An 18,878-nucleotide genomic window follows, 5' to 3' on the forward strand; every position below is an offset into this window, starting at 1 on the left:
GGCAGAGCCGTGCTGGCGGGCAGCTGTGCGTTCTGTGCGGGCAGTGACGGGCGCTGCGCTGTGCCACTGCACCGCTCCATCATCCAAACTGTGCGGGAAATGAGAGCCACCCCGCATGCAGTGTGTGGGGAACGATCTCTTATGGAGGTCTATTATAACAGCTGTAAGTAAAATAATAATAGTAAAAAAAATCATTAATTTGTTTCTTCAATCTGCTTAAGACTAGATAATACAGAAATAATTTTCATCATAGTTACAATTTTACTTAATCTGTCAACGAGCTCCTCAACTTCCTCCTACCCATCTATTACCTGTTCTTGAGCACAGCAGCAGTTCTGACTAGAAATTGCACAGAAAGCCTGTGACCCTGTATTTCAAGGCTGTAGTGTAGCCTTTGCTTTCATGCGTTTCTGAAGGACCACAAAAGTGGTGTAGGCAGAACAGGAGGCATAAAAAACTATCATCTATCTGTGAACAGAACAGGTTTCCAAAAGCACCAGTAAATGAGATTTGTGCAGGTCAAATTCTATTTATGTAGGGATCCTTTCTGTGAAGCTAAAACTGTCACCTTTCTTTGTTGAAAAAGTTATTTTCAGAAATGGAGGTATTAGGTTGGTGGTGGAAGGCAAGACAGCCTTTACACCGGGGGAGGGAGCAGTTTACTTCTGGAATGAAAAACACTCTTGTTGGGGATTTGGGAATTCAGCTGCTTTTTGGCATGTGTTCAAAGCATTGGCTGTCCGGGCTCATATAAAACTTTAGTTTTCACATTAGGTTTAAAACAAATTTAAACTTCCTCAGGCAACTGTCAGGTGTTTCCTGGATGAATTATCTCCATGGGAGCAGAGCATCAAGACTCTGTTTTGTAGCTGTCTGGGACCATGTACCACCCTGGGAAGTTGGTCAGAGCCACAGAAGTGCCACACAAATCCTGCTTGAGAGTGCAGGACACAGACACAGATCCAGGAAAGAGCAGATCTTCAGTCAGCCAGAAACTGGAGCATATGCTGGAAACACAGGCAAACATCTCTTAGGCTTATCACTCTGAGATCTTTTGGATTAACCATGTTGGGCTCCTCATATGCTGAGGAAACTGATCAGAGTTTCTAATTAGCTGTGCTGCAGAGCTGAAGGCCTGAGTATTAATGCCCTGTGCAAAAAGAAATAGAATATTTAGGTGAATAATATTACAACTGGGGATTTCTTTTCAAGTCATTTGCCAGTGAAGTGTGAAAGTGAAGGCTTTTGTTCAAATGTTCAGCCTGTTCATAATTGCATTGTCAGTCTGGTAACTTTCAAAGCATGATGTAAGATTCATCCCTCACTGATAATTTTGAAAAAAAAATGTTTGGAATGTTAAAGACTTGCCAAACCCTGGGTTTTTTTCCATCCTGTTCTTGTCCTGAACCAAAGCAACCAAGGCTGAAGTTCAACTTCCTCGTCATAGCTACAACATACCAATTAAAATTAAATTGGCAAATTAAATTTCTAAACACCTAAGACATTTCTATTTGGAAAATGTATTTGGAAAAATTGAGCCATATGTGACTTCTAATTCTTTGTCATAATGCAGCTGACATCTTTTCAATATATGCTAAATTTTGATTGCCACCAACATAAGCATTTGAATTGTCACAGTCATTTGAGGGTCTTCAGCTGAAATTTAAATTTCAAATTTCATACTTTGATTCATAAGATATAATAAGGCTGTAAACCAAGCAGAATATACATTTAAGAACAATAATTTCAAACAGAATACATGCCAGCATTATTAAGTATTATGAGTAATGCTATTAATATTACTACAACTAATACATGCTCAAGCAGGCTAATTTTTTTTTTTTTCAGAATCAGCATTGCTTACAAGGCAATGAAATTAAAAGTAATAAAATCAAGAAAACAATTATTCAACCAAAGAGCCTTGCTTGCAACAGAAAGATCAGGAGAGCTGCTGCTAGAGAATACCTGAATAAGGAATTCAAAGAACTACGACTCCAAAAGGGTTATATGGTTATTATTTATTAGTGTTTCAAAGCTTAAATATGAAGATTATGGGCAACTTGGAAGTAGTTAGGCATTAGGTGAGAATAGCAGAGAAGAAGGTAGGTCCAGAAATAAGGTAAGCTTGATTAATTGTTGGGAAACTAAGCCAGGTTGCAATAGTTTGTACATAGCCTACCAAGTTTCCCCAATGAAAGGGAGATGGAAAAGAACATATTTCTGTTTTTCCAGAAGGTTGTATTGTCTTAGCCATGTGTATAATAGTCCTGAGCATAAAGGTAAATTATAGACTTGGACATAGACCACGTCTCTATGTGGAAGACTCTTGGCTTTCAATTGCTGCCATTTCTATGGGCTATTCATCTGCACCCATGATTAAAATTCCCTGGCAGATTTCACCTGTGGAGATGACCCTGTGTGATCAGTTTGTGTTGTGCTGCTGCATGAGAGGAGTGTCTCAGGGGTTCCTGAGGTGTGGTATGGAGCTCCTGGACAGGATGCAGAGTGCAGCTTTCCCTCCTGAGAACTACAGACAGCTCTCCTGGCAAGATGTTGAGGACATGAGGAGCTGAAGTGAAGGGCATGGATTTTTTGAAATCCTTTGGGTTTTGTTCTGCTCAAATCTGCAAAACATAAGAGAGAATTGCCAAGCACAGCAGGTGTATAATGCAGTGTGCTTGCAGGCTGCACAAGTGCTCTGCTCCAGCTGAACCTGGCCAGTGCTCAGAGCCCAGCACCACAGACTGCAGCGCGTGCTAACAATCTGGGCACTGTCATGCCTTGGGATTTTAGCTTTTCTATTTTTCATCTATTTGTAATCCTGTAACTCTTTAGTGTATGACTCTGAACTCCATATACAGTGTGAGCTGCTGCTTTCCCATTTTGGTCAGACACAGCAATTCCTCTCCAGGCTGGGAATCAAGGACACCTCACTGTCTCAGGCCCTGAGAGACGGAAACAAAAGTGAGTTGGGGGGAATAAACTTGGGGTAAATTACTTCTTTACCTGAACCTCTAATTGGAAGATTAACCTCCAATATGCAAATGGACCAAACTTATAAAAGTGTGAAAACCTGTGGCCTGTCATCCATTTTTGGGTGTAGCCCCTGGGAGGGCTTCATTTGCCTGAAATGTACCTGAAGGCCCTTCAATAAATTCAACTAATTTGTATTTCCTGAATTTTGTCTGGCCTCTGTTTTTAAGGAGCCCCAACAAGGCATCAACAGGAGCATGTCTTACGTGGAAAGGTTGAGGAAGTTGGGCCTGTTCAGCCTCAAGAAGAGACCCCTGAGAGGGGACCTCATTATTGTGTGTAAACATTTAAAGGGGGGTGCCAAGAAGGTGGAACCAGGCTCTTCTCAGTGGTGCCAAGCAACAGGACAAGAGGCAATGGGCAGAAAATGATGCACAGGAAGGATCCACCTGAACATGAGGAACTTTCTTCCTGTGCAGTGCTTGCTCCCTGGAACAGATTGCCCAGAGCTGGTGCAGAGTCTCCCTCCCCAGGGATAATCCAGACCCCTCTGGACACAGTGCCATGCCATGTGCTCTGGGATGACCCTGCTTGAACAGGGATCATAGAGGCACACAGGGACTGCAGACACCCAGGAAAGACTGTGCCTCTTGTTTCCAGCTGCCATTAACCTAAAGAACTGGATTTTTCTCAAGGCAATGTGAGTAAAAGATGTGTTGATAGAACTATTTCAGAACAATTCAAGAACTCCAATGCCTTAGGAAAAGTATATTTTCTTAGAAAAATCTGTCAGCTAAGGCTTGAGCAGGATTAGCTCTTGCATACTGGCACCAAGGGTGAGAGACATGCCCAGGTGCATGAGAAGGCTGTGGCAAAGGCAGAGGATGCTCCTCCTTGACCTCTAATGAAACCATGCTTGCTCTGCTTTGCCTCCTCCTGGCCTGCAGTTTGTGGAGCACTCCAGACACCTCATTCCTGCAGTGAAGTGACCTCTTCAGACACTTACTACAGAGGAAACAGCTTAGAGAGGTACATTCAAATTATCTGCAGCTTCCTGATGGTCAGTGTAGTTCTCTGGAAGCAAATTGCAGAGTACAGTGACAACAACAGACACACAAAAATACCAGCCAAAAGCTGAGGAACTTTCTGGATGAGACTCTGGGATTTCATTGTCAGCTTCCATTGTTCAGATCTGATTAAAAACAAACTGGTAGGAGAATGCCCACATGCTAATCAGACATCCCTGCAGGTCACGCCACCTCAAAGCCATTTCACTATCACTGATGTGGCCTGTTTGGACTTTTGGATCTCCTTTTTATTTGTAGGCAGTTTTGAAAGGCATGGGGTTATCAGGGATGGGTTAGATCCTTTGCAACTTGCAGAAAAGTTCCTGTCTCTTTGCAGCCATTCTGAAGGGAAGTCTAGCACAAAACATTTCTGTTTCCATTAATAACTGTGTTTGGGTCTGACAGCCAGCCAGCATCAGTGGGAGCATTTCCTCTGAATTATCTAAGCTTTGTCTCTCACCTTTATATTGGCTGTACTGTTCCATTAGCATTTACAGACAGGGCTCCATGCACAGAGGAGAAGATTTGCAGTCATAGCCAAAAAGAAAGATGTGTCAAGGAAAGAAGAGATCTAAAGAATAATTGCATTTCATTTTCACTGAGGGACTAAAGCACAGGGACAGTAAGAATTAGATGCAGTCACCTAGAAAATCTGTGCCACTGTGGTGAAACAGATTTACACCTCTCCTTACCAAACTGTCAAATGTTTGTGTTTCCTCATCAGACTGCCACAGTCCAATGGCCACCAGCAGAGAAGCTCCCAGTCTATATTTTGGTCCAGGACTATTTTTTAATCTTATTTTTAGTTACATGCTGCTTGTGATTTGAACTTTGGAAGAACTGTTGGTGAGGGGGCATCTGTTTTGTCTAATTTCATTCTTGAAGCTTGCTGGAACTGGTAAGTTAGAAGTCAATTCCCTCATCTTACTCTGGTTCTATTTGTCTTCAAATGCATATTAAACCCAACCTGCCAAACATTGGGATCAGTAGAAATCACCATGTCTTCAGAGGCTTTTGCATTAGGCTCTATATTTTTCCCCTTCTCTTCCAGTAGTCAGACATTAAAACACATGAAGTGGAAGATGAAAATTCAGTGTCTCTTGGGAATTAGTGTGCTGTGTGCTACACTGATATGTGTGGGACATGCTTGTGTTTGATTTCTAGTTTTCCTAGGGACAGACTCCACTACTTGCTCTCCTAGGAGGCTCTGCATGCCTTTTGATTAAGCAGCAGGAGCTCTGACTAGGAGTAGAGCTGCTTGACTGATGGTATTTTATTTTACAGCTGAGATCTGCTGAGGTATTCTGGTTTTTTCCAAGTGTTTATAGGAAATTCAACAATTATTTTTCAAAACCAGGGCCCTGTAAGAGGGCCAGTGCATTCCACATGCCCAAGCCCAGGTACTTGGAATTCTTTGCTAAGAATAATTTCTGTGTATTTCTGTGTATAAAAGCTGTGTATTCCCACTGAGGTCCTCTGTCCACATTGCAGTGCTGCCCAACATAGTGCCAGCTGTTGTTGCTAAGACAAACCAGAAAGAGAAATTATCTCCTGTCAGACAAGGAAAAGGCCAGCATGGAAGTGTGTCTCACAAGAGTCTCTCTTCATCTACCTCTCAGTATATAGGTCTTCTAAATGATCATTCTCATTTATTCTTTTACTTTTTAAACTTCCACTCTGTCACTTCTGGGCCTGGATATTTTGCAGATACACAGATATTGAAGCAAAGAACCTCTAGACCTGTGGGCTGCAAGAGTTAGAACAGAGAATTCAACACTTAGCACCAGCATTCACTGTGTAGAGTTAGAAGGAGGTGGGCACTGAGGAAGCAGTCAGGAGAATTTACTTGTCTGAGCACAACTTGATTGCTTATCAAGCTGCAATGTTCCATACATAAATCTGACTGCATGGTAGTTCCCTCCAGCCTGCACCTTGGTTTGCCTTTTCCAGAAAGGCACTAAGGATGGAAGTAAATGCCTAGGAAACATCCCTTCTCTGCCTCACCACTAACATGACAGCAGTGTCTGGCAGTCTGATCTTTGTTAAAATGGTTTTGAGTCAGAGCAGAAATGTTCTCTCTCATTCCTTTACTGTGTCAGGTCTGGAAGTGTTGGCAGCTAATTGTAAAATGTAAGCAAAATCAAAATTGTGAAGATTTCCATTTGAAGCAAATGAAGGCATTTCCCCTGTGTTAATGTGCCAGACCAGCACTAGAATATGATGAAAAATACTATAGAATGCCTATTTCTGCAGTAGTTTGTAAATCTAGGAGCAGAGTAGTCTCCATATCATATATTCTTTGCATATACAAAATTTGGAGACAATTACTTGACAATTCCTATGTAGCCTGCAGCAAGCATTCACCAGAAAACAGTGATGGGAACAATTAAGCTCCAGGCATAGAGCCAATATGCAACTGATTTTAACAGCATGGATCAATTGCTGAAAACCTCATCTGTATAGAAAAGGCTTCTGAGCACACACTGAAAGCTCTTTACAGGACTTGACCCATGATCTAACAACGACCAGAAATAGAAAGTTCTGCTGTTGTTTGTGTCAGAGCAATGACAGGGGGTTGGGTGTGTCTGTGTGTACACAGAGGCAGCCCCTCCTCCAGTAACTTATTAAACAGAGCTGTACAAAAAAGGGTTACTGCAACCCATCTCTGAGACCAGCTCACCAGATAAAGTGCTGTTTATTTACTCTGAGCAGCTTAATAAGTTGGCTCCAAAGCAGAAAGCTGTTTTCCAAAGCCATTCAAGCGAGAAAAGCAGATAGAGAGATTTTAGGGATTGTGGTTTCCCTGAGGTTTCATTGTCAGCTGTGTCTGTGTTTCAAGGTGCACTGTCTGGTTCCAACCACCAAAACATTCAAACAACACCTGTGTCTTCAAATAAATAATTTCAGCCAAAGACATAAGAATGAAGGGCATATTTCAAACATTCTTTGTCAAGTGTTACTCAGCTCTAAAAAAAGTTACAAACTTTCAGAAAAATATAAGACCTGTGAGACATTATTTTTTTCTGCTGTGTTTTGTGTGCATTGGGGTTGGGTCTCAGCCAGGCCCTACTGTAATAGAAGTAAGAGAAAAAATTACTGGAGAACAAGCACTAACAAAGTTTAAGGCATATTAAGAGAGTTCATGTTGCCTCAGAATTAGCACAATTTAAGATCCAGCAGTCCTAATTCAGCATATAAGAGGTGTTTACTTCAGGCACTTTGCTGGGATTGTTCAAATTGATATATGTGAGTGCTGAATCAAAGCATTAGGCCAGTGCAGGAAAAAAAAAAAACATATCCCCTGTCCTCATGTTCAGCAAGGATTGGCTCCTGTCAACTGGCACATGACAACTCCTCAGAGACTTGGAGCCAACAAGAAAGTCCAGGTATCCATTTATTTTACAGCAGCATTTAACACAAACACTTCAGTGTATGCTCTATACATCTGCCCTAACTTTTCTGTAGCTCTGAGGTATTTGGATCTAAATTAATGGGGCTTTGAGATGATAATATTATACCTCTAGATAAAATTTCTGCATGGCTCTTTATCAGTGTTGAGATTCTTGCATTGTAGAGAAATGGTTTTGATGGTTTTGATGCAGTAGCATAGTGAGTAATTCCTGGAATAAACTGCTTCTGCTCCCTGGTCATTCTTTAAAGTTTTAAATTCAAAGTGGGCCAGTTTTCTGGAAGGTGTGCTGTAAAGGTGGAGGGAAACATGCTGCATACCTGTGTGAACACAGAGTGGACTCAGCATGTGTAAGTTCAGATGCACTGAGTGTGCTTTTGGTTTTGAATTCAATGAATCCATGAAAACCAGTAATCTGGAAACATTTCATTTCTGACTCCCTTCATGGTGCCCTTTCCTTTGCCAGCCACTGAGCCCTTGTAATGTGGTAATTCCACTGCTGACAGAGCCTAAATGAAGCCAGCCAAGTTATAATGTGTAATAGGATTTCCTGGAAGCTTCCTCAAGCTGTCCCTATTTGTGTAGCTGAAAGTGTAGACTTGCCAATTTATTAGGTGCCTGAAGAAGCAGTTAGGAATGAATGTTATAAATAATCCAAGGAGGTGTATCATCCTGCTTCTTAACTTTCTGAGGCACTTTTCAAACATTTATATGGTTCCAAAATTCATCCCATCAAACTTCAGACACTTCATTTAGGCACTGGGACTTGCTTTAGATTCTCTCTAGATGAAGAAAAGCCTTTCCAGAGAATGCTTCCAGCCATCTCAGCTTCAGTTCTTTAGCACTGCTCTTCTTTTCAACTTTTTAGGGGCACCATTGAATAAACAGAAACCCTAAAGTGATCCTTCTCCTAATGTAGGTGTGTGAGGAGTTCACCACTGAGTAGAGACATCCTGGATTTAGGATTTGCCATGGTGTCTTGGAATGTTTGGAAAATGTGGTTCAAGATGATTGCTGATCATGGGGGCTCATGCAGTCACTGTGACTCTAAGATAGCTTTGGCTTCAACCTGCTCAGTGCCTCCAACCCTCATACCAGATCATTTCTCCAAAGCTTGGGTAAAGATCTGCTTGCTCTTTTCTTGGTGGAGAGGGAAGGGTTTAGAACTATGTATTATGCTCATTAATATTGCATTGTTTTGCAGTAGCACAGAACTCTGCCCAATAACCTAAATAATGCTTGTCCCAGTAAAGCACAGGCACATTAAAAAATGCTGGAAGGCTTTAATACTTGTATTACCCTTTAAATGTACATAACCATCTTTGAGTCTCACCTGCTTTCCTTTTGCTGAGTTGAATTCCCTAGCACTTTTGCACTGTAATAATCATTCCTGAGACTTCCATCTGAGGGCTGGCTGCTGCCATTGCCCAGCTGAGTGCCAAGTGCTTTGCAACCTCCTTCTATTTGTATCAGTCAAACCTCTCTGCATGGCATTAATGCTGTCACCTCTGTGGCATTAATGCTCTCACCTCCTGCCCTTGTGCTCTGAATTCAAGAGCTGATGATGACAGAAGGAGCTGCTTAGGGGAGCTACAGCAAAGCCCTTCCCTTATGAGAAAATATAAAGCATTCCCAACAATTTACTTAGGAACTTGTCAGTTTTCTTTTATATTTCATTCATGCAGCATGTGTGGCAATAAAATACAACATCTCTACTATTAATACAACTGTAACAAATACAGCACAGACATCCCCATTAATTGCAAGTTTTCTGTTTATCTCCATGCTCACATCAGAAACCTTCATTGACCTCTTGGGAGCTCTTTGGTTTCACACAAAATGGAGGCAAAAATTATGTCAGGTTGTAATAGGACTCCCATTTGTACTTGAAACAAAAGAGTGCCAGAGAGGGAAGAAGTGAGTATCTGGTTCCTGGTGTCACTCTTTATACCACGAAGCTGAAGGAAACAACATCAGTGCTGGGATCATCTCTGCCAGCCTCAGCTGACAGGACTGGCACAGAGCGAGGGACAGGCTGCAGGGATGGAGACAGTGGGCTGATTATTCTCATGTCTGTGATACACTGAGTGCACTCAGTTTAGCAGGGGATAAACAGAGCTTTCAAGGGGATGGGGACAGCTGAGGAGAATTCTCTTTTGATTTACATCCTCCAGCACTCGGCACATGCAGCTCTGTGAAAACAGCATGGATGTGGGAGAGGCTTGCTGCAGCTGAGACTTTACTGGTTCCTTTAAAAAGTCAGTTCCCAGGAAGAACTGATCCAGTGTAACAAAGCCCATCACAACTTGCTTGTGCAGAGGAAGGATCTCACTGCAGGAGCTGTTAGTCTGGTGAGACATTGATGTTATGAGCTAGCAAGGCTTCAGAAGTGCCTGACTGCCTTTATAAATATAGAAGTTGTGGAAATACAACCCCCCAGAAGATATGCAGTGTACCAATATGTGCTTATCAGTAGCTTGTCCATATTTGCTTTGGACTTTCAAAGGGGGATAATTGGCTATTTAGTCTTGTATTTTGGTTCACTTTCAAACCTGCACCTGCTCCAGGCTCTGATTCATTAAAGTCCTGCAAGATGCCTGTAGCATCAGGGTGTTTGCATTTCTCTTCACCCTGCACCCCTTGGTGGCTGCATGCAGGCTGCCATGGCCTGGAGCTGCCTCTCAGGGCTGCAGTGTGGGCACAGGAGTGCAGCTGCTGGCTGCAGAACAGGGGCTGGATTCAAGCATGAACCGAGGGGCTGCAGCCACTGTCTGTCATGAGGATCTCACTTTTGAAGGGTTTGTTTTGTTTTTAATCCTTGCTGCAGAAAGCTTCTGCACTGGCAAAGAAAAAACCCTGTGACACTGAGGTCAGCCAGCTGAGCTGGGAGGAAAATGCAGGGGAAATTCCATGGAACTGATCAGACTTGTACCACGAGGTCACAAACCCAGAGCTTGTTTAGAAAGGGTGTATCTGGTATTTTCTGGATACTTGCAGAAATACAGGGAGCTCATGATACTTAGAGTTATTAATTTGTTCTGGGTTTTGTTTTTTTTTTTCCTTTTCAAACAAAATTGAAGTTTCTCAGAGAAGTTTCTCAGAGACCTCATGTCCCCTGTCAGGTATGGTTATGTGAGGGGAAAAAGGATGTTAGAAAGAATACCAGACATAATCCAGTTTAGAAGAGGTTTATGTAGTCATTAAGAAACATCAGGTAACAGATTCCACACCAAGCATTTTCCCTGTACCCAAATGCAAGACTCTGAAGGGCAAGGCAATACAGAGCTGTGAATAGCTTACTGTATCCATTTTCATTGGATTGACTGCCTTCAGTTTCTTACTGAACTGTTCACAGAAGCTGAATGGTATTTGTAAGCCACATTCCATCTATACGTGGTGCTACACAATTGTCTTTATTGGATTGTTTTTCTGTCTATCAAAAGAAATTTAAGTCTTACTTTTGTATGATGAAGTTAATATTTGTAATATTTATTTTGTGACTAGATACCTTCTCAGACTGATAGTAGGAAAAGCAAGTGAAATAGGTTCATCTAAAGTTCAGCATCCACCCTATAATTTTAGAAAGCCGACTTTGTAGAAAGAGAGCAGCTGTTAAATACTGTAAACTACCTATGCTGAAAAGTAAAATTTTCTTAGAGACAGGCAGGGTTGAACATGTACCATTAGCCCACCAGCAAAGCACTCACTCACACACACTCAGTGTTAAACTTGATGAGAGCACCCAGCATTTGCACACAAGTGTGAAGGATTACACCTTCCTGCAGAAGCTTGCTGAAACCAGCAGCATGTATAAAAGAAGGGTAGGGAGAGGAGAGGAGAGGAGAGGAGAGGAGAGGAGAGGAGAGGAGAGGAGAGGAGAGGAGAGGAGAGGAGAGAGGAGAGGAGAGGAGAGGAGAGGAGAGGAGAGGAGAGGAGAGGAGAGGAGAAGGAGAACTAATATCAGCATTTAATACTCCAGAGGTTTGAAAAGGCATGAAAAACTGTGGCTGACACAGAAGCTTTCTGGTAGCAATTGCAGACTTTACACATTAGTTACACACACGAATCCTCTGGAAAAGCAGGAATGTTCTGTTTCTATCTTGAAATGTGACACGTTTTACTTGGTACAATGAATTATGCTCTAGGCACTACTTAGCTCCATAGCTGTAGGAAGAATTTCTGCTTGAGATGTTTAACATATCTGTTAGAAAATTCAGAAATTGCAGTGCAAAATCCATGGCACCACGAAGACTGGAAATAGTTTTGTGTGGTAGTTACATCAAGTATCTTGTGGTGGATACATCAAGTATCAAAGAACCCAGTTGAAAACATTGCTTATATCAACACAAGCAAGACAGTATTTTTATGTAGTTAATGTCTTATGGATCAGTCTCAGTGTCCCCCTTTGCTTATTCACTAAGCAGCCACAATGCAAAATAGCACATGGCAAACAAAGGCATCAACTGAGAACTGTATTTTCCTGTGGTAGAGGGCTATGAAACATGAGCTGTTTCATTAAGGGTAGCCTAAATTCACCATAAAAATGTTCTCTGGACCTGAACAAATAATGAAAAATATCCCTACTGAATGGAGTTTCAATATCTAGTACTTCCCTGGCTATTGCTCAACAGTAAGAAAAAAGCAATAGAGAATGCCATGTGGGGGAATATACTTACCTGATACTGGGTGCATTTACATTAGGTAACATGAAGGCCACTACTTTGGTGGCTTGGGCTTTGCACTGAAAAGGGAAATATATTCAATATTGTCCAAGGCAGACAGAGCTAAGTTCAGTTCCCCTGTGCTTGCTTGCATCTCTGCCCTGAGGCCAATGCCCAGCCATTGCCTGATCCCTGCTGTTGGTGTTACAAGAACTGAGGCTTGTCCCTGCATGCCCCCAGGCCTGGCAGCACTGGGGACCAAAGAAAGTTTTAAGTTGGCAGAGCTGGAACACAAGGAAGAGCTGTTCAGTCATTTTAGTGACTATCATGTTCTCCTATAGTTTTGAAAGGAAATAGTTCTCTGTAGGGTCTTATTACTGTCATGTAAGTGTCAGCACTTAGGTGGATTGCCTGAACTTTCCAAGAGGAGTGTATTGATCAGCAGGTGGAAATCACTGCACAGAGGAGGTGCAAAGAACACTGAATGTTCACTTTCTCTTTAAAATGTCACAGAAATGTCTGGCAGATAATTGTCATTTGCTTTGCTACAATAACTGCTCCAGACTTTCATCTCTCCCATTATAAGCACTTGGACTAGAAACTGGCAAGCTCAGTTTATTAATCTTAGTGGATGTTCCTGTGTTAAAGTGCTTCAAATGTGTATTTGAGTGAGACAGGTATCCATCAGAGCAGAAGTGAAGAATCATTACCTTCTGAAAATGTCTCACTGTTGTTAATTTTAATAATTTGGAAGAACTTCAAAAACACTGTGAAAAGTGGAAAAGCCAAAGGTGTTCAGTTGTCAAACAGCACAGCTTTTGGAAAGGAGTTTGTCCCCAAAAGGAGAAAAATCCAAGTTCAGCAGCTCTGCAAATGTTGTTTCCATGTAGCAAGAAGGACACTCCCAATTAACTAGGCAAGAATTGCAGCTGATGTGAATTATACTTTGTGAGTCCATATAAAATGAACTACTGGCCTGTAAGCTGCTGTAGATAACAAAAGGAACAAACAGTGTGTAAAGAAAAGGTAATATCAAAGAAAGTGAGAGACTCATCCTAAAGTTTCAGTAGCCATCCACATTCCTGCAGCCCTTGGTCTGCTGCCCTTGTTTGAATCTCATCTTCAATGGGACTCCCAACCTTTGGCAAGGAGACCTTGTACTGCTGATTTCTGTGTGGCACATGGATTATCACAGCTCCACTGGTGTGCAGATACCTGGCTGCACTCAGACCCAGCACAGCACTGCCAGGTGGAGCAGCAGTGTCTGTCAGCAAACACTTCCCTGCCTCAGAAGGGCTTTTTCAGCACCAGAATGACTCTCAGGAGACAGACAGATGGTACCATCTGTTCAGCTTTCTGACTTCCAGCCTTACTGCAATCTCACTGGGTACAAATTTTATATCAGGAATAACCTGTTCAGTTATTGTTATATATATAATTTTATTACCTAGCAATTGATTCACATTTAGAATTGTCCTAAAAATTTCCAAGGCCAGTTATCATCTCCTTGCCTCTTTCATGGTTCTCAGGAAGCTCATTTTGATGGAAACGAGTCACATCTTAAGAGCATGCTTCACTCATTATCTTGTCCAAGTAGAAACACAGATAATGAAAAAATGTACTTGGGGAGAATTACCAGGCCATGGACTTAGAAGGGATCCAAAAGCACTTGAAATAATCATAGAAGAGAAAATGTTGAACAGTGAGTGTTTCAGTAAATAGAGTAGGAAAAAGAATAAATCATACTGTGCTGTGATTCTAACAACAGATGTGTCTCTTATCTGAGCCTTATCTTCAGTTGGTTGCAGGTTAAAAACTTTGCATAGTAGCTAAAAATACAGAAAAACATACTGTACATTCTTCAAGAGTCTCCAAGGCAATTAGTCTCCTGCTGGAGGAATGTCAGCTATTGTTCTCCTCCCAATCAGGGCAGTTTCAAGATGAAGCTAAAGCCACTTTTTATTTTCCATCTCAAGTTTCCATGGTAACAGTATGTAATCATCATATTTGTAAATAGCAACTACCCATTTAACTTCACAGCCACTCTGAACATTTTTTGCTACAATTCTAACATCCTTGAAATGTCCAACTCTTGTCTTCTTACAATCTTGCTGTCAGTATACATAATTATTTGGGGATATTTCTGTTCAAGAAATCTTCAGTGATGCAGAAATACATCTGTATATAATACAGATGTGTGGGAGCCTGTACATGCACAGGCACATAATGAACATTCTCTGGCAATGGCACATCCCATTATAAATCTCTATTTTTTGACTTCTTACAACATTGCCAAGTCAAGGCCACTCAGGTTGAATGCCATCCAGGCCAATTCACATTCCACAGATTTCTTTTGTAGTTTCAATTATTTTTTTTCAATTGTGGTCAAAAATGTGGCTATGGAAGAAAAGAACAGTTTGCCTCTATGGAAAGGATCCTTACAGCTTTTTTCAGCATGTCTAGGAACAGGGCATGGATGATACCTTGCTGTCACAGACACAGCTTTTTGTTATCCCAAATTTGGCCAACTTTTCATCTTCTGAGAATGTTTATCTCTAATATACACCATCTAGATTTCCTAAAATTCATGGCTGGAATTTGCTGGAGTTTCTATCTGCATTAAGCACAGTCTGGTCCATGAGAACCCCTGTGTGCTGCACCAGCCTGCTGCTCCAGCATGGAATGACACTTGATGCCTTCCTGCCTCTGCTTGGGGACAAGCACTGGGGACACAAACAGAGAACAAGAGAACAGCAGGACTCTCCTGTGAGGCCTGCACACCTGGTTAACATCAAACAGGTATTTAAAGGCTTTCCAGAGTAGGGACACAGAGCATTTTTAACAAAGCCTGAATTTCCCTGAATCTCTCAAATCTCATCCCTTGCAAACTTAAGTCTCTTTCCCATTTCTACCCCATCCAACTTACATCTCCAGAACACCTCTTCCTGTGGGATTGAACATCAAGAACACAGCTTTTGGGTTTGATCTGAGCAAGTGCTGTGTATTGCAATCTTGTCAGTTGTTTTCCATTAGGAGAAACAGAGAATGATGTGGGGAATTATTTTGATGTAGCCCTTTTCTTTTCCAAAGAGCACACAAAAGTCCATTTCCTTGGGCACAGGAGGAATTAAACAGTTGCTTGACTCAGCATCCAGTCCCTCCCAGTTTGCACTTGGCCAGACATGTTCATTCTGTCCATGATCCTAAAGCTATTCCACAGAGAAACTTGTCTTTCCTACATTTATCCTGCCTGAAAGGTCACTGGTTATACCCATGAATTCTGGTACACAGCCTTCACTCACAACAGGATATAATTTTAAAGAAAAAATAGCAGCAGAAAAGTCCTTGCAGGTTTGTTTAAAGTTAAATGGTTCTATTGTGCAAAAATGTACTATTAATGAGAAATACCAGTTATTTGAAACATGCTTAAAACTTAGAAATACTAGAAAAATATTCATATTTTCTTTTTTTTCCTTACACATTCTAGGAAATAAACCTAATTTTTGCAGATAGAAACCTAAAATGAAGCACATAATTTTGGGTGATTCCTGCAGGAGTCCTGTTACCTGGTTCCCAGGGGGCTGGAACACAGACAATAGAAGCTGGGATCTGTCTGCAGCAGATTCTGTAATGCTCCTAACTTCCTCCTGCTTTAAGTCATTTTTTGTTGAGGTGTCTGGAGAAAAAACACAAAATAGGTTTGGTTACTTTAATAATAAATAAGATCAAATATACTCATTTACTTTATCAGTGGATAAATGGAAAAAGAAGCATGAATTATAACATTATTTTTCTTTCTTCACAGCACTGAAGTAACCTTACTTCTCTTGTCTTTTGCAAAGTGTTGGCATTAAATAAACAGCAATAGGTCAGTGACAGGGAATGCAAATTAGAAAATACAAATTTTCTAAGTGCTGTGGTTCTGATTCTGGCAAATACAGGGAGAAATTGAATGTAGTATTCCATAACACTCTGGGAAATGCCAAATATTCTACTGGCTGACTGATGTTAAACATTTATCTGTTGCAGTTTACTTATCTTGAATTTGGGGGTGGAGCTAACTAGTTCTGTTGGATTTTTATTGTTAAATTCTAACAAAAGAATTTTGCAAGGTTTTTTTGTAGAGGCTGATGGTGGCTCAGAGCTGTGGAAAAACAGAGCAGGTGTTCACTCTGCCAGAACAACTGCAGGCATGGGAAGGGTCTCTCCTCTGCTTTTGAAACTAAAAGAAATTATTACAGTGCTGCCAACAATATTCACCAAAGATGTAGCTGATGATTTGCATCATTAAAATAAGTCACAACATTAACAAACATTTGTAAAGCCTCACTAAATGCCACAAGGTCCTTTTGGCAAACTCTCAGCACAGAAACATGGTAAATATCTGTTTCCTTATTATTTCCTCAACCTTTAAGGAGCCATATAGTTTGTTTGCAAAATTGTCCACATGTTTATCAATAGCACACAATGGCTTAAAATCTGTCTCTAATTAGGGCAAAAGAAATCTAACCAGGAAATCAAGGATTTGACCTCATAGATTCATTTATCATTTATTTTATGACACATTCCAAAATCTGTCTAATTTTCTGTCTTTAATTTTGTAATTCCTGGCTTTTGGATGTTAGGGATCATTATGAAGTTCTTACCATGTTTTCTGTCACACATTTTCAATCCTCCCTACGATGGAACTAATATTTGGTCTGGTTAATAACCTCCATGTTTGATTTACTTTTATCATGTTGAGTTTTGGAATTAAGAGCCAAGAACTGCCTGTTAACAGCCCCTGTGTATCATCATGGTAGCTGTGCATGAAGGAGGTATGCTGAGTGAAAACACACTGATGCCCATAAAACATAAAAAGAAATGGTTCTGCTGGGCAATAAATCATTTCTGGTGTGAGCTAGAATTGTGCCACAGCTGGTGTCCACATGGGCTGCTGTTTTCAGAGGCTTTTGTGTACCTGACAAAGATACCTGTGAGGGATTTTACATGAGAGAAAAGCATGTGTCCCATGCAGAAATTAAACTCCTATAAAAAGGGAATGTGTCCACTCCTGAGAAAGTTTGAGGGATAATAACACCCTGAGGGATTTCATATGGTTGATGGGTCAGTGAGGTTCTCAAAAAATCAGAACATATTTGCACATTTCTTTTTCTGTATGCCACCCTCTGAAATGTGTTTGCCACCCAAAGTGTTTGATTAAAACATACATTTTGAAAGACTTTTAATGAAGGAGAGGGGTAATGCCTAAAGAGATGGCATTTTGAGCTGAAAAAAAAAATAAGAAGGAAAAGCATGAGAACTCTGGGATGGTGAAGAAAGGGGTAGGAATAGAAGAAGCTAAAAATTAGAAATGGTTGTGAATACTTTTATAGCATTCACCAGTCTTATTGAAGACAATCAAAACTGCCTAAAATCCACTTTTCTATTATCTTTTTGCCAGTTCTTTGGGATATTTTCTTTAGATACAAGGCCACTTGAGAGTTCTGAACAATATAAACAAGCAATAAAAATATACCCTGAATTTACATGACCCTCCACACATCTCCACTCCACATTCTTAATTGCAAGTTTTGCTTCCTTTAGAGTTTGTATCATAGGTTTAAAATACACAGACAGTACAATTCAAAGCACAAAGCACAAAGTGCTAAGAAGACAGTAACTATTTGTTTCATCCAAGAGTGTTACCTGGATAAAACCAGAGCACTGCAGTAGGGTTTATTGGCACTGGGTGGGGGGATGCAAGGCAGGATCTGCCTCTCCAGGCAGCCCCAAGGAGACTGGAGATGCACAGGTTTCCAGAGCAGTCCAAGAATTCACAGTGAGACAGACTCTTAGCAGTGCAGAATAGTGGGGTGCTTCAAATATCCTGGAATATCCCACAAAACACAGGGAATCATTTTGGAGCAAGTATCATCTCACTGTAGATGGTATAATCCCCTGCAGTGCCTTTGTTTTCACATCCTTATTACTCCAAATTGAGTCCCCCACCACAGACAGACTGCATTTTCCACAACCACATCTCTGCAAGCAGTTTCTGGTGCCATTACAGCAGTGATGACCTCTTATCCCTCAGAGAAAAATCACTCAGAAGGGTTTCATGGCAGTGCTGGACACTATTTTTGAGACACCTTCAAGCTCATTCCTGCTGAGGTATTAATTGTATCATTCTTCTTGTTCTGTAGCTGCCACTTATTGCAAGACTGTTCTTCAAGTGACCAGCATGAGGGATGAATGTCAGCTCACATTTTACAATAAGAGGGAGACATTTGAGGATAATTAGAAAAGTGCAAGCTGCCCTACCTGTCATAAATGTCAGCAAGCTGAGAATCAATTTGCATTTCTCCTACAGAGAACATTATCATTTCTACATTTTACTACTGCAAATATGACACTGCACAAGGGAAGTATCAGAAGTGTTTGGTTTTATTCATAAACAATTATATTCATTTTGCTGTATTTTTTTACAAACACATTTATATGTGTGTATTTCCCTTGTTGACAGGGGTTGTGCACCATGCAACTAATCTACAGTTAATAGATGAAACTAATAACTGCACAAACCAGACAGAGATTGCCTTCTGAATGTGCTGTCAGGGTCTAAGAGTTCAGAGTGCTGCTTTTTCATCTCTTTGGTATCAGATTTTGGTCTGGGCTGGAATATTTTCTGTCATGATGCATGGAATTCCACCAAGAGACAAGCTGGAACTTAGCTGAACTTAAAATAGTTTGCAGAATTCTGTCTGGCATAAGAACCAGCAGCCCTGT

The 18,878-nt window shown here is 41.0% G+C and overlaps 1 long non-coding RNA gene across 1 annotated transcript; it reads left to right on the forward strand.

Moving 5' to 3' along the window:
• The first annotated feature begins 121 nt into the window (after positions 1 to 121).
• LOC306806638 lies at positions 122 to 2,297 on the forward strand. Its single transcript, XR_013775514.1, has 2 exons — positions 122 to 163; positions 1,849 to 2,297. It is a non-coding gene; the product is annotated as an uncharacterized lncRNA (long non-coding RNA).
• Positions 2,298 to 18,878: the final 16,581 nt, after the last annotated feature.

The sequence above is a fragment of the Erithacus rubecula genome (assembly GCF_903797595.1).
Source record: "Erithacus rubecula genome assembly, chromosome: 11".
NCBI lineage: Eukaryota > Metazoa > Chordata > Aves > Passeriformes > Muscicapidae > Erithacus > Erithacus rubecula.